Genomic DNA, 16,691 nt, shown 5'->3' with positions numbered 1-16,691 from the left:
GTCCAGGCATCCCCCGGTTTGCCCCTATATACAACACTCTATCTACAACACTATATCTCTGAACTCATAAAATACGCTTCTAAAATAATTATGCTTTAAATGTATGGGCACAAATTAACTGTGAAAATTGATGTTTACTGTAAAGCTAGTCATAGTCATATGAATATCATGTGCATATAAGCTATTATTCCAGTAGAAAGAAAATAAAAGTAAAGTCCAACCACCATTGTACAGAAGAATCCTATTCTGTGCTCAGGTCTTACTCTTGGCTCATTACTCACAATCATTCTTGGTGGTGGTTGGAAAAAACATGTTGTTCTGGAGATTAAATCTGTGTTAACATTGTGCAAGGAAGGTCCCATATGCCTATTATACTATCTATACAGCCCGTTATTATTTTTCATTTGTTTATTTATAGCTATTTTATAATAACTTAAACTATGTAAAGTGTCACATCTGTTAGTGACATCAGCTTATTTGCTAATTTATTAGAAAGTATTAAGAACTCTTGGCTTCCTCTTTATTTTATTTTATTGGGTCGTACACCTGGAGGTGCTCACAAATTATTCCTAGCTCTTAGCTCGGGAAATACTTCTGGTGGTGCTTAGAGTAACATATGGGAAGCTGAAGATCAAACCCAGGTTGGCTGAAGGCAAGAGAAACACCTACATGCTATTTTATCTGTCCAGCCCCTTGGCTTCAAAACACTCTTTATCTTGATATTTTATTTACTGCTGTAATACTTTTCTATCAATTCTCTCATTACTGTAGCTTTTGGATTCTCTTTGAGTCATCTGGTATACACAGTATCTGGTCACATCTTGGGTACCAGCATTCAATATTGTAGTGTCAGGTGGGCACAGTTTCAGGCCTCTAAGAATGAAATGTTCTTTTCCAAGTTCAATATACAGATAGATACCACCTGACTACTCAACACTCTGATGTACAGCTTTTAAACTGAGAAAAAAAATTTACTCATTCTTTATGAAAGCAAATAATTTCAATTTATGAAGTTATCAGGTGTTAGAAAGTAAGCTCATAATAACGTAATATCAAATGAAGAATCTTGAATAAAATCTAGATGGTTATTTAAGTTTTTATGTAAGAGAAAACTTTCTTTTTGGAGTGGTTTGGTTTTTGGGCCACACTTGGTGACGCTCAGGGGTTACTCCTGGCTATGTGCTCAGAAATCACTTCTGGCTTGTGGGACCATATGGAACACCGGGGGAACAAATCGTGGCATGTACTAGGCTAGTGCTCACAAGGCAGAGGTCTACTTTACTGCTTAGGCCACCGCTTTGGCCCCAAGAAATATTTCTTTATTTTGTTATTTTTTTCACAAGAGTTAGAAAGGCAAAACTTGAAATTTTTTAATGCAATAAAAACGTTAACTCTTAGAAAATTTTAATATTTTACATTTAGTTACATTGTAGTGAAAGAACATGATATCAAGTTTTATTTACAATATACATATTTTTGCAATGCTGATGTTCAATGCATACAATTAGGTGAAATACAATACAATTAGGTGAAATAAAAAAACTGGGCTGAAGCGGTGGCGCAAGCGGTAGGGCATTTGCCTTGCATGCACTAACCTAGGATGGATCACTATTGGATCCTCCAGCTTCCCTTATTGTCCTCCAAGCCAGAAATGATTTCTGAGTGCATATCTAGGAATAACCCCTGGGTGTCACCAGGTGTAACCCCAAAACAAAATTAAGTGGTAAATAGTTCTACAGTTTTTATATATTTAAGCTCCATTTTACTTTTGACATACTTAGTTACTCCAAATGTGTTTTCACGTTTGTAAACATAAGTAGAATATCTATGAAATAGTATGAGCTTTGCGGTAAGATTATTTTTAATTTGTATCTCCTATGATCTCAGTAGTTATATTATTTCTCAAAAATGTTTAAATTCATCTAATTTAATTTCATATTTAAATGTCATATAAATGTTCGATCCAATGCACCAATATTTTGTTGAGAATTTTTGTACTTCTGTTCATAAGAAATAATTGTCTATTTCTGTGTGTGTTTCTCCTATCTCCCAGACACTTAAAAGGATTTTTCAGTTGACTTCATCTATCCTGAATTATCTAATGTACAAAACCTGTGGCGAAATTCAATAAAAGTTTACAGTGCAATACAAGTGGAGTTGAACCTTGAGTAGCACAGGTTTAAACCATGTGGGTCCATTCATTGTATTATTTTTCTAATCATAGGTTCTACATTTATGAATTTGACCAAACACATTGTAGGATTATTAAACCTAACGATGTATAAACTGAAATGTAGAAATATTGACAATGAGTTACAAACATTTTTCATTGTACACAAGTGGATATTCAAAATGGTAATGCTATTAAAGGTCCAAATTTTATGACTTAGTAGATGTTACTATTCAGAGTAGAGCATTTTTATCTACTTATAATTAATTAGGCATTTAGGTTAAAATGTATCTGGCTATATACTTTTTAAATAAATGCCACAGTGTAAGAAATTACTGTGAAATATTTAGGAAGTCTATTTTAATAATGATACAAATTCCAACTACTATACATGGTATTCTATTTGTAACTGATAAAGACTTGGGGATTCACCTTCTACTATTTATATAGCTAAAGTGACTATACATAAAGAGAGATTTAAAGCAGAAAGTCCAATGAACTTCTTAGGAAGTAGGGAATGATTTATAAATACACAGGAAATCATATGGTGCTAAGGAATGGACAGGTGTCCTATTTTTTTCAAGACATGCATTTAATCTCTGCTATACCTCCAATTTCTAATCAAATTTTAACAGTTATGATTATTTAAGCACTATATTTACAACATTGTTAATAATAAGGTTACCTGCGAATAATGTTGAACTAGCACCCTCCAAAGTGTGCCTACCACAGTCTACCAGCACTCCCAGTGCCTTCATCAAAGTGATTTCATTTCTATAATCAGAATTCACTCAGGTCCTTTTGCTATTAGTCATTTATTTTTTATATGGCTTGTCTATATCCCATATAAATGAGAGGAATAGTTTTGTATCTGTCTCTCTGCTCAATATGATAATTCTTTCTTGTAGCAGCAGCAAATTTATGATTTTGTCTTTTCTCATAACTAATATTTGTTACATATATAATAGCTTCCTTATACAGATACATGTTATTCAGACTTGGTTTGTTTTCAGGTGTTTGCTCTATTGTATTGTGCTTCAATAGATGTAGCAGAGCAAAAGTATCTTCTGAATAGAGATTGGGGAGTCCTTGGGATTAAAGCCAAGAAGCAGAATTTCTGGGTTATATGGCATCTCACATCTTAACTTTTCTCAGAACTCCCATAATAATTTCTAATAGATTGCACCAGTTGATATGCAACCAGCTGTGAATTAATGTTCTTATTTTTCCTCATTCACTCCAACACTGGCATATTTTATTCTCTCTGATATATGGCATTTTCACTGGTGTAAGGTGATTTGCATATCGATGATGATAATTGAAGAAAATTTTTTATAAATGTATTGGTCATATATTTGCCTTCTTTCAAAGTTTCTATTCATATCTTTCACTAGATTTTTTCATGAACTGATTAATTTTTTAAGTTCTACCAATACATCTTGCATCCTAATTCTTTGGAATTAATTATTGGTCATAAATTTTCTCTCATTGTGTGATGTCCTTTAGTTCTGGTTATTGTTTTATTTGTGGTGCAGACTTTTTCATTTCACATAGTCTCACCTGTTTATATTTACTTCTGTTTGCTTAGCCAAAGGTATTGTCATTGAAAATATTTCTAGATTCATGTGGCTTAATACCAGGACCCCACACCCATGAATAGCCAAAGAAATCCTAGAGAAAGGAGATAGGGGTGTTTTCTCTTTCCAAGATTAAATTATACTTATGAAGCTATAATAAACAGGAGGATATGGTACCAAAATAAAGACAAAAGTCACAACCAGTGGACTAGTACTGAGATCCAAGAAATGAGTCCTAAAATATATGAGAACCCAATATAAAGAGAACAGATGATTGTTATCATTGATGAAAAATAAATGATTGAACTGCAATAGAGGAAAATACGACTAACCAAAAGATCAGAAGTAGCTATGAATTAATGCTTAATTATTTGACAAATTAAGGGACAATAAACCTAACATCTATTTTTATCATAATCTTCTCCATGCAGTTAGGAATATTTGAATGGAAATATTATTACATTTAGTCTGCATTGGTAGTTACAGTGAATTTATATCAAATATAGTTTTATACTCTCTGTATTACTTTGTAATAGTCCTTTATTTGTAGTTTAATATATAATTTATAAATCAATACTATTTAAATGGTTTTGCTTTCTTACACATATTATGTTCTAACAATTATAATGTATTTATTTTTTATATATGTATCTATACACATGTAAATCTTATTGATTTTTAATAATAGCCAGGTCAATTTGTATTATATTTACATGCTATGCATGTACATGCTATACATGTCAAAGTAAATAATTAAGATTTTACACAACCTCTATAAAAACTTTGAATACATATATCTGCAATGCAACCTTCCTAATTTGATAAAATATTTTATTTTTAACACAGGAAATAGGTGATAGAACAAGTATGACCTTTTTATATCATAAGGTCTTCAAATTTATGACTGTGATTCAGTTTTTCAAACTCTACCTGCTGAGTTTATAATGCAAAATATCACAGTGTGAGGTTCATGTTACCATAAACATGAACCTTTACACATTGTGATATTTTATGTTTAAGGTTGATTAAAAAATGTCAATGAAGTTCTCAAAGAACTAAAACCTTAACTAAAAACAATCAAAATCAAACACCTCTCCCCCCAGATAATTGGTAACATCAGATTGTATGTGGGATAGTACACTGAAATTATATATATATATAAATATATGAAGAAAAACAAATATTTTCTTTCCTTTTTATAGCAAAAATATTTAACTGTATAGTTTTCTGTTTGTCTTATCGCTTTACAAACTAAGTTCAATAACTTTCCATAAAGTATTTGGTATTTCTTAATATTTTTTCACATTTTCATAGCAACATTCTAAGTATCAGCCCCTGATAATTTTTCTTCTGTTTAATCCTCCTTAACACATTTCTCCTTTCATAAAATGTGATAAACTACACAAACACTCAGCTGCCTGATTACCCAAATACCTCTGCTAATTTGCCAAGGTTAGCAGAAATGGGGCATACAGTATATTGTTGGCTATGCATGGATGATGTGTGCAGAAACAGCACAACACTATATATTTCACACTCCATAAATGAAATGGTGCAACATACACTCAAAAGGTGCAATACTCATCTAATCTAAATTTAGGCAATATCAGTAACTTTGATATCTATTAGGTTTTATCACCACCTCTTCAAGGAATGACCAAATCATTAATCCAACAAATCAGTTGATATAGACTCACATATCTGATTACTGAGTAAGCAATATTTCTGGTACAATATAAAATAATTCCACATAATTGAGCAGACATACAATGACTGGTGAAGCTCTAAATCCTCCTTCCTTGTGATTTTTATTCCATTCATTCAAGAAATATATAGAGCTTCTGTGAACTGAAAAATGTGGTAGGCTTTCAAAAAACAATGATAAATAGCATGTATTGATATACTGAAGCTCATGTTTTAATGGAAAGAACAAGTTAGTGAGGTTAACTATATCATTATAATGACCATCAATTTCTGTGAATTATAACAACTAAAGTAGTGATCACAGTTAAGATATGATGCTCTACTAATCCTCACCATTAAAGTAAAGCTAAAGAAAAGACATATATGAAATATGTCTGACTTTATATTTTCTGCTTGGCAAGTACATATGGACAGAATGGTCCTATTTCTGATAAAGTACAAGCTTTTAAATTCATAGTGTCTACTTGTACATATGTACTTTCTGTGCTTTGGTTTTCTATCTCATGTGTCAATATGTTATTTTATTAAACTTTTACTGCTGAATTTACATCTACCACCTCAGAATTAGTGTTCATATTTTCCTCACTGTTGTTCTCCCTGTGGTATCTTTACTGACTTCTTTTGGATTGATTTCCTTTATTCAAACAATTTGTTCTTCTGTGGATTTGTCAGTGATGATCAAGTGGCACTCATGGTGTTCAGGAGATATTCCTGGTAATACTCAACCAATCATCACCACAGCAGTTCAATGCTAGAATATGAGTGTGGGACCACTCAGGCTTTACAGAATCAGGGATAATTAAGATCACTCCAGAAAGGCTTAGGGTTTTCCAGAATGAAAACATCGTTATACTGTCACGAATCAAATCTTAGTTTCCCTCATCTTTCTAAAAATCCCTCCTTTTTTTTGTTTGTTTGTTTTGGGACAATACCTGGGAGTGAACTGTGACTATTTCTTACTTAGGGATTATTTCCTATTTAGGGGCCCCTTCTGGTATTGCTTGAGGGACTCTATGTGGCTTGGGGTATAGAACTGAAGTGAGTGGCATGCAATAACTGTATCTAAACCTCTATTATTTTTGATACTCTCATCTGATGGATTCACTTATGACAAATTCTTGGAATAAGATGGGAGCTAGGTATCTAAAAGACAAGCACCTAATCCACTGTACTGTATCTCTGGTACCTAGTTTGACTTATGTTTGGAGTAATTGTGTTAGAGATATCTTATATAAAGAATGAGATAAGCTTTTTTTTTGAAAAAAAATTTATTGAGATCAATGTGAATGACATGTCTTTCACAGTTTTATTTAAGGTACATAGTGAGAGTGAATTGGGCAATCCCCATCACCAGTGATGACCTCCTCTCTCCCACTGTTCTCACTATGCGTCCCACACCTTCACCTTTAGCCCCCTGGACTACTGATTTTATTAAAATTTAGTAATGCTACTGATTTTAGTAAAAACATACAGAAACTTTGTTCAATTTTAGCTTAATTTCACTCTATTGTACAGTGTTACGATTAAAATCCCACATCATGATAATGACCTCTGTGTCATTAAGAGCTGTTAAATGCTTTGAGAAAGAGAGTTCTTTGTGCAAGAGAGGTATTTTCATCTGTACTGTGACATATATTTCTTAGAAAACATTCATTAAAAACTTGACAATCAAAAGGAGTAATAATCTGTGAGTTAAGGGGAAAGATCCTACTCCAATTCTGATACTGCTTAAATCTTTTAGGTTATAGAATTTACCCCTTTGGACATAAGGACACTATGTTCCTGACCTTTTCTGCCACAGTCAATGAAGTTGTGAAACAGCATAAGCTACTTCTCAGGTTGAACCATATCTTTAACTTCTGCATATGAGAGAAGTTTAGTACCCAAATCTCAATGTGCCTGAGAAAATATTAACTGCTCTGTCTATCAATCCCAGCCTGAATTATCTCCTTAAAACCTTTTCTTTTTCCAGTCTGTATATGTAGTGTGAAAATTGACTGAATTAATTGTTACTCTGCAAAACAATGTTTTTGAGCCTTAATGGTAATTTATCTCCAAGATAAATTTTCCTTTCCAGAAAAAAGCATTATTTCTCATATGCAAATATTGATTATTATTTTTTCAAGAATGACATAATTTTGGATGAAATGTACTACCACTAAATGTTAATTGCACTCGCAGTGGTATACATATAAAATAAGCATTTTTTGCATTTTTAATTTTTAACAAAATCAGACTAAGTATGATAAATGCTATATTGCTTATTCATTGGAATATACTGAGTCAAGGGCTCTCTCACATAAGAAAGAATTATATGTCAGAATCAAGGATCACTGAGATATTGAAGTAGAGGATGAATTAGGGTCAGATAACACAAATGATAGGCTGGGTATAGAAGGACATTAATCTAAAATTCAGAAGCCAAGTACTATTGATTTAAAGGGGCTTATCAGAATTGGCAGATGGAAAAAGGAAGAGAAGCCAGATTGTTCCTTAAATGCATTGTTATCAGCATTGAATTTTCTAGTCCTAAGTATATAAAGACAAATCCCAATTTAGGTAATGTTCAATATTCTGATATGCTTCATAATTCAATATACTTTGATTTATAAAGTAAAATTTGACTTACTTTTTCTGTCATGGAAACTCCATACTTAAGAATTAAGTATTTGACCTATGTTAGGAAGAAGCTTCTTTCTTTCAGAACTTTAAAAGTCTCTTTCTTAGAGAAGTGAATCTTCTCTAACGAACCATGTGATGGATGGTTGTGATCTCTATATTACAACAATTTTTCTACACAATGCTGATCTCAAAAAGCAAACATTAGACTTGACTAAAAACATCAAAATAAACTCTAAATAAATTTAAAAAAATTCTAATTTCATGTAGTTATTCTGGTATTTGGGACTAAAAGAAAAAATAAAAACACACTAGAATATAATTCATTCTAATTTTAAAGGCAAGAATTTACAAAGAGATGACAATTCTGATATTCATCTGTCTCATGTTATCCAAGTTAGAAAACATTAAAATATCTTTGAATCTTAAGCAATAAGAAATAGGAACAGAGCAGGAATTCAGATGAGGCTATATGATCATAGAAAGCAAATTGTATGTCTAGTATTCCTATGATTCCTCCAATGGTAGATTATATTTTTTATTTTTAATATGTTTTCTGGATGTGACAGATAAAACTCATTCATCTATAGGCACAATGGATAAACACATAGTGTAGTTAAAGTTTTTAATTTGAAAAATAAATTAACATTATATCACATAATTTATGGGAAATGTGCAATATATTTTATTGACTGCATGTAGAACTTGGAAATATGATTTATATGAATTTGCTATTTCAGCATGATGAATTGATTGTCACATTGAGGATTATGGAATTAGCTAGAAGAACAGATGATTAACCACCACAGCCTTTTGGCTAGTGAAGTTTTACCTTCTGATTTTTGAACATTAATAAATCATACTTCAGCATATGGGACTATTTTGGCAATAGAGCCACTATCAATTTAATCATCTCAAACCAGAAGTCAGCGTGCAAGTTGCAAATTCTGCAGACATGAAAACCAGTTACCAAGAACAATTGAGCATTATTCTTATAGTCACATTAATTACAGCTGAAACAAACCTTGAAGAGCTAAGAAAATATAGTACAACTTATCTACTATTTACTAGAGGAAAAAAAAGAATCAATATAGCCATTAATTGCACAAATAGCAATAAATACTTTGGCTGCTGTCCAGGAAGTGTACCAACCGAGAGAATTTTTTTTTGTACTGCTGCTTTCATTACACAGATCATAGTCACAGTAAAGCAGGCAGTGGACTGCTGTTCAATAAACTAAATTTAATGTTACTCAATTATGATCATCACGCTCAGATATAATACTAATAGGAATGTCAAACGCGATTACGTTTTCAGATTTATGTAAAATAATTCAAATGCTATTTGCTGTCCCTCAGATACAAGGTTCATCTGGTTGTTTATGCAGTCGGTCGATATTGATTGTGCACAGCTAGTAGCATAGTAGAGGCCCAATGGCAAGTATATATAACATCTCTGTGCCAGCCGCTGGGGTGCCGTGCCAAGCACCAGGGGCAGTTTGCCAAGTCATCAAGCGGATAGTGTACCTCTGCAAAGCTGCCCTGTTGTGTTTCTACAATATTTTTTTGAATTGCTCACATGTGCCATGAATAATTCTTGCCAACATTACCCAGCATGAAACAGAAATAAAGGAAAAGAAATGTCTTTCTTAGAGATTTCTTTATAGCACTAAATGAATCTAGTGAAGATATCACTCTAGCATCATTAGATGTTGTTATGTATGACTCGGGCTGTGTCATTTAGCAAAGCATTGCTCAGTGGGCTGAGCAGCTGGTATATATGATTTTGTATACCACCTGCAAAAAAATATGTCAAACCATATAATCAACCACCTGGTTTAAGAAAGTAGGGGAGTTAAACACCACTTTGTTGTTGCACCCACATTTTCAGGAAGTTTGAGGACATAAACAGATATAGGCAGAATGAGTATTGTGCACAATAAGGTTTGTTAAAGCTTTTCTGTTCAATAAAGCATACAGTACCTGCTGTTCAGAACAATGCTAAAACAGATTTACTTTATTTCTAATGAAGGTGTTTGGGCATTTTCCTGGCACAAATGGAGCAAAATTATGTACTTAAAAGAACATTTTAGAAAAAGCATAAAACAAAATACCACTTCAATTGCTCTGCAACACATTAGAAAAAAATGAAAATAGATATCAGCCAAAACTTGATCATGAGTTAGTGACATTCCTATGGATGAATTGTGCATTTAGGAGAATCTTGCCTACTCTAAATCAGCCTGTGGGTCTAGCTACTTCAACTGAGTTTCTTTCTGCCTAAAATGCGTGCTTATTGTAATAGTTTGCGTGTGCTATTATTCATGGGGGATATACTTACAGGTGGCCTTTTTTGCTTATTTGATCATAAGTGATATGATTGTAAACTAATCTTTATATTTCTAGATTTCTCATGTCAGCAATGTCAATCTCATTATCTCACCTTTTTTTACTGGCTCAGCACTAGCTTTCTTAGTTTGGCCATGCTCCTTTTAAAATTTGAGCACCTTATTGTTTGACACATTACTGGAGGAAGGACGAATAACTAGATGAGGGTATTCAGTCTAAAACAAAAGGAGTTGCTACTCACAGATCCAGGTAACTTGCTCTCATTATCTCTCTGGCTATGAGTTTAAGCTCATTAGATGTTCCCTTTTGTCTGTTTTTAATATAGAAAGACTGATTTGGGACTTGACTCAATCCCAATACTTTAAGTTAAAAATGCTAGAATTTTGAACACTTATAGAAGTTCCACTGTGCAATATTGGTTTACTACCAAGCCAGCCCTTTATTACAGGATGTTTTAGGATCTCTACTTTTTTTTTTACTATAAGAAAAGATTTCTACTAAGGGGTTTTGAAATCTCCTCTGATTTGAGAATTTGTAACAGTATTCTGTAACCTTTCAAATATTTATTTTCACTGCTTCATTTAGGAAAACAAAGAACTTTTAAGACAAAGAAATTTTATAATTTCCTTGGAATGTACATTAACTCATGTTGACATATTTTATTAAAAATAGATATTTTGTATCAAAGAAAGTACAATATAAAATATGCTATACATATATTAGTTTATATGTATAGAAAAACTATATTTTTATTCTCTTAGATTTTTTTCACTTTTCACTTTGATATTGTGATGGTCAATTTTTGTGTGTAATTTAGGCTGTCCCATAGTCTGACAAGATATTTATTTTTTAATATAAATTGCTTTTTTGTTTGTTTGTTTTGAGGGCCACACCTGGTGGCTCTACGGGTCACTCTTGGCTATCTGTGCAGAATTAGCTCCTGGCAGGCACAGGGGACAATATGGGATGCCAGGATTCGAAACATTTTTGGTCCTGAGTGGGCCACTTGCTCTAACACTTTGCTATCTCTCTGGCCCCTATAAATTGCTTTATTTAAAGACCATCTATCACATAGTAGACAGAGTTGATTATAATACATTTGCTTCCAGGTAAGTGGGAGTAAAATTATTTAAAAAAGAAGAGTAAAACAGCAAGCAAATTTTCTAACTTATTTTATTTCACAATAAGGTCATTAAATCATTGTCAAATGTATTATTAAGCTCTTGTTGCTAGTTGATCATTCTATTATTTCTTTTGTTTCTGAACAGTAGGAGTCATCAGTTAACAGAATAGGATCTAAATTGGTGTGCTCTTACTGAAATGACAGTAGTAATAATAATAAAAAAATAACAGTTGTTTGTAGCCATGCGGTTCAGGTATTCTAAGAACTGTTGCTGATACTCTGTTTTTGTGGGGTGTGTTTTTAGCTGCCAAAAATTCCTAAAGTATGAGAAGGCTGGGAGGTAGGTGCGCACAAGTACTCCAAAAAAGTCCTGGTGATATTAATCCAAATACCAGCATACGCAGAGTTTGTGTCAGATTGGCTTCTCTGTAGAGTCTTAGAGGAGTAGTGAAGCAGGATTGTGCTTCAGTACTGGAGAAGCTGTGATTGTGGGTGATTGTGGATGAATGCAGCAGGCATGACTTAAGAAGGTCTGGAACTTGATCAAAACTTGACCTCCTCCCCAAAATGCCAGCTTTCAGCAATGTGGCCAGTGTCGCAATAATTTTTCACATCTTTATTTAAATTTCTTTCAAGAATAGAGTGAGTCTAAGAAGCTGGCCAACATAGACATGGCGATCACATTTGACAGCAGGGTTTCGACTACAAGTATTTAATCTAATATTATCTGATGTGTCTGTGGAGGTATTTCTGGGTGAAATTTTTATTTGAAATAATAGATAGAATAATACTTAAGACTTAGTGTCCTCCCCTATAATGATTGGAGGCATCTGTCAATTTGTTGAGTGTCTTTAGTTATGTGTATGTGTGTTTGTGTGTATGGTTTTGTTTCTTTTTTAGTCAGTATATACGCTTACTCTTTTCCTGACTGAGCTGAGAGATTGCTATTCTTTACCTAGAGCTAAAACCATGTATAATACCAAGTTTCATAGCTTTTATTTTTTTTTATAGTTTGTTTTTGTTTCGGGACATACCTAGCCACACTAAGGTGTTACTCCTCGTACTGTGCTAAGAAATCACTTTTGGCCGGCTCAGGGGACCATATGGGATGCCGAGGATTGAACCTAGGTCTGCCAAATGCAAGACAAATGTTCTACCCACTAAGCTCTGGTTCCTGATTTTTAAATTCAGATTGAAACTTTACTACCAACTTTTTTTTTTTTGGTATTTAAAGATATGGGACTTCTAAATCTTCATAATCATTTAGGTTGTGTCTACTACTAACTTAAAACATAGATAATATGTTCTTATTATTATATAAATATATTTGCATATGGGAATTATCCTCCCCTATATTATAGCTTCTCAATTCCCACATTCTTTGTATTTTCTATTGATAAGCATATTATCATTTAATAGTATCTAGCTTCTGAGAAGTGTTTTGAAATTGTAAGAATTATTTCTTATACTTGCACACATTTCCTCCCTTTAATATTTTAAATTAGTTTATATTATTCATGGTTAAATATTATTCACCTAGGTGACAATATAATATCTAGTATATTTAAATTTTCATATAGCACACATTTTTAAGTTTTTAATAACAATTAAAATATTTCATTTATTTTTCTTAATCCAGTTAACATTGCATATTTTCCCCTCACATGTCTTTAATTGCCCAAAGTGGTCATTTTATATTTTTTATGCTTTTGTCTTGTATGTATATTTTTTTCAAGAAATTTTCAAGAAAACTTTATTTTCTTTGATTTTCATTTCTTCTTTTTATTTTTACTTTCTCTATCATTTTCCATTCTAATACTTAAAAGACCTCCATTTTCTGATTTCATTACTTTGTCTTATACGCCCTTATTTCTTTATTTCTCATAAAGGTTACCTTGATTTACCTAGATGAGAGACAATTACATTTTCATGTTATTATGAGTTGTTGTCCAGTTTTTTGACTCATCTTTTGGAGGTAGGAGATATTCACTTGTGTGGATTGATTTTTATTCTAGTTCATTTTTTAATTTTCTCATTTATTAGTAGTCCTTAATTTCAAGTTTATATAAATATAACTTAATCATAATATATGCATACTCCAGATGAGTTATCTTGAATATTAGCATAGTTTCTACTATTGTTTTGTTGTCTATATTTTGGGGCCCTCCAATGTGGTGCTCACAAGATCTTGAAACCTTTCCCAATGATGTTTAGTCAACATTGCTAATAGTTCAATATGCAGGCCTGAGAATTCCATGTTGTTCAGATGTGTAAATAAGTATATATTTTATATAACATTTATTTTAATAGACAAAATAGGAATGCATAGAGAATATATTGATGATGAAATATATTGATTTCAGTTTTTATATACATGGATGCACATGATTACAGATATTTACCACAATAAGTTTAATCCTCTCAAAACTATGTATGTTTTATTTTGTTCAGAAACTCAAATATTACAACTACATTAGATTTTTAATTTTATGTCAATTTATATTAGAGTTATTCTGAAATTCTCATGGCGTATCTGAGTTCTGGGCTTGGATATGAAGTAAACTGAACATGAAGTAAGTTTAGTTTGTGCTGTTATGCAAGGCTCAATGGGAGTTTGAGGACAATTTAAATTGAATAAATTAATTCCAATACCTTTATTCTCAATATTAGTCTTATTATTTCCTAGTTTGAGCTACAGCTCTACAGGTTTGGGTCACCATATGTGATGCTAGGGATTGAACCTGGGTCGGTCCAGAGTTGATCACATGCAAAGCAAAGAGTTGATCACATGCAAAAGCAAAAAAGTCACTTCAGCCTTGACTTTAATTCTTTAAAACCTTCTAATTTTTGAGACAACCGCAGGTGAACGGGTCTTCCAGAAACATAACGAAAGACTTTGTCCCAGGCTCCATTCTAGGAACAACATAATAACCAAGACCACCAACTACAGAAGATAGATTAGAACGACACTGAAGAAGCAGAACTGCTAGAACCACAAAGAAAGCCTTCATCATTAGCTCCATTTCTTGTGCTGCACAAGATCTCTAGATACAGAGGACTGATTTTACCATCCACGACGAAGCACAAGTCTTCCATACACCACAAAAGCACTGAGGGGAGAGTAAATGATCATGCAAGGAATCTATAGTTAATCCCATGACAGTATACTTCAGGGATGGAGAAACACTGTATCTCCTAGGCCAAGGGAATTCCCTCTATAATATCCCCAATAGTTATTATTGTGCCTATGCAGGGGGAAAAGGAAAAAAAAGGCACAAAATAATCATTTTTCCACATATAAATTTATTTATTGATTGTTTTTTTTCCTCCTTATTTTGGTGTAGATATTGAAGTTGATGTCTCCTTTTTTATTTTATATTATTTTATCTTATCTTTCTCTTTCTTTTTGCACTCCAGCATGATTGAATTCAGAACCGAGACTATTGTGTGGTGCTTCCCTTTATTGCTGTGGGGCTCAATGGATATTTAATTTGACATTTATTTTTGTATTGTTATGGTGTTTCAATTACCTTTTTCATGTCCTCTCTCAAACTGAGGCTGATAGCCACTAGAAGGACTTCGCCCATTTTCAGCATATTTTTATTATTTTTTAAATTTTTTTTGCTTAATCTTTACCCCATTCTATTGCTTTTCTTTCCCTCAAACAAAATCACATAACTCGATTTCTCTAGCTTAGCCTCTCAAATAGATGGAGAAACAAGGGAGGGCACCAGGACCAAACATATGTATGATCACTGATAGTAAGCCAGACAAAGAGGGGACCACCTACTCTAGAACCCCGGGGGGTGATGGTGGGGGATATGGGTTGCAGAAAGGGATCAGGGAAGGACAAAGGACAAATTTGGTAGTGGGTATTCCCCTGATTCAATGTTAATATGTACCTAAAATACTAATGTGAAAGATATGTAAGCCACATGGTCAAAATAAAAATTAAAAAAACAAAACAAAAAAACCTTCTAGTTTTACTATACCTTTATCTAAGAACTCATGAATATAAATAGCATCATGTTATAGGTGTGTTTAAATACTAAAATGAATGAAAAACTTATTTAATCTCATGGATTTATATTTCTCACTCTTGTTGTCTAATAATATATTGGCAAGTATTTGTTCTGACAAAAGGGTCCCAGAAAGGATAATTTAGGCATCTCATTTGCAATTTACATGCACAGATTACTAGTGGTCTATTTGGAAATAAATTAATCACTGCTGTCAGAATCAGGCATCAATCTAAGATTCTCATTACTAGAGTAGTGTTATCACTTACTGTATTATCTGAGTTTCAGTGATAGAATGTGCTCTACATAGTTTAACTAGAGAGAATAAGAAAGAGAAGATAAGTTGCTTAAACTTGTTGGGTGATGCAGAATAGAATTTAGAAATGACTGACAGAAAACATTTAAACTGGCTTTCTAAAGATCTACAAGCTTTATTACTTCTGAAATCTAGGAGTCAAGAAGTTTCATCACACCAGTGTTCTGAATTGTTTAATATGGTCACTCTTGTGACTTCAGCTAAAAACAAAAGTCTACCTGTTATTTTGTGCATATTTACAAGTAATACTTCATACTACTAAACACCATAAGGAAGAAAGAGAACCAGGTAAGTAAATGTTTGGTAAAATTATACAGAAATTTGAGTTCCATATTCAGAAACTAAAAATTATATTTAAATACTTTCAAAGCATCTATTTTAACAGGAAGCTACTATGATTCTAAGCTATTATACACTTAATGCATTCTTTAAACATATAGCACACAGTAAGAGACATAACCTCAAGGAAAAATTGGACAAGAGCAACATAATAAATTATTATAATATACCTTTCTTCATAATTTATTGACTAAATATAATATATATGAAGATATTGATGACTTCTAAAGCATAATGAGCAAAGTTGATTTGTGCACAAGAGAGTACACAATACGATTAGGAATATGGTAATTAAAAGAAAGACATTAAAAATGTGTAAGAGGGAAAGAGCATAGCTCTATTTCAAATATATTTACTTTACAAACTATTAAAATTATAAAATTGTAGAAAGAGAATTACCTTATTTGCACTATGTAAAGAATCCAAAAGAACCATAAAGAATGTCCCAACAATGTTATTAGTGATGACAGTTTTGA

The sequence above is a fragment of the Suncus etruscus genome, chromosome 8 (genome assembly GCF_024139225.1).
Source record: "Suncus etruscus isolate mSunEtr1 chromosome 8, mSunEtr1.pri.cur, whole genome shotgun sequence".
NCBI classification, from domain to species: Eukaryota; Metazoa; Chordata; class Mammalia; order Eulipotyphla; family Soricidae; genus Suncus; species Suncus etruscus.
Note: the sequence above shows the minus strand (reverse complement) of the source record.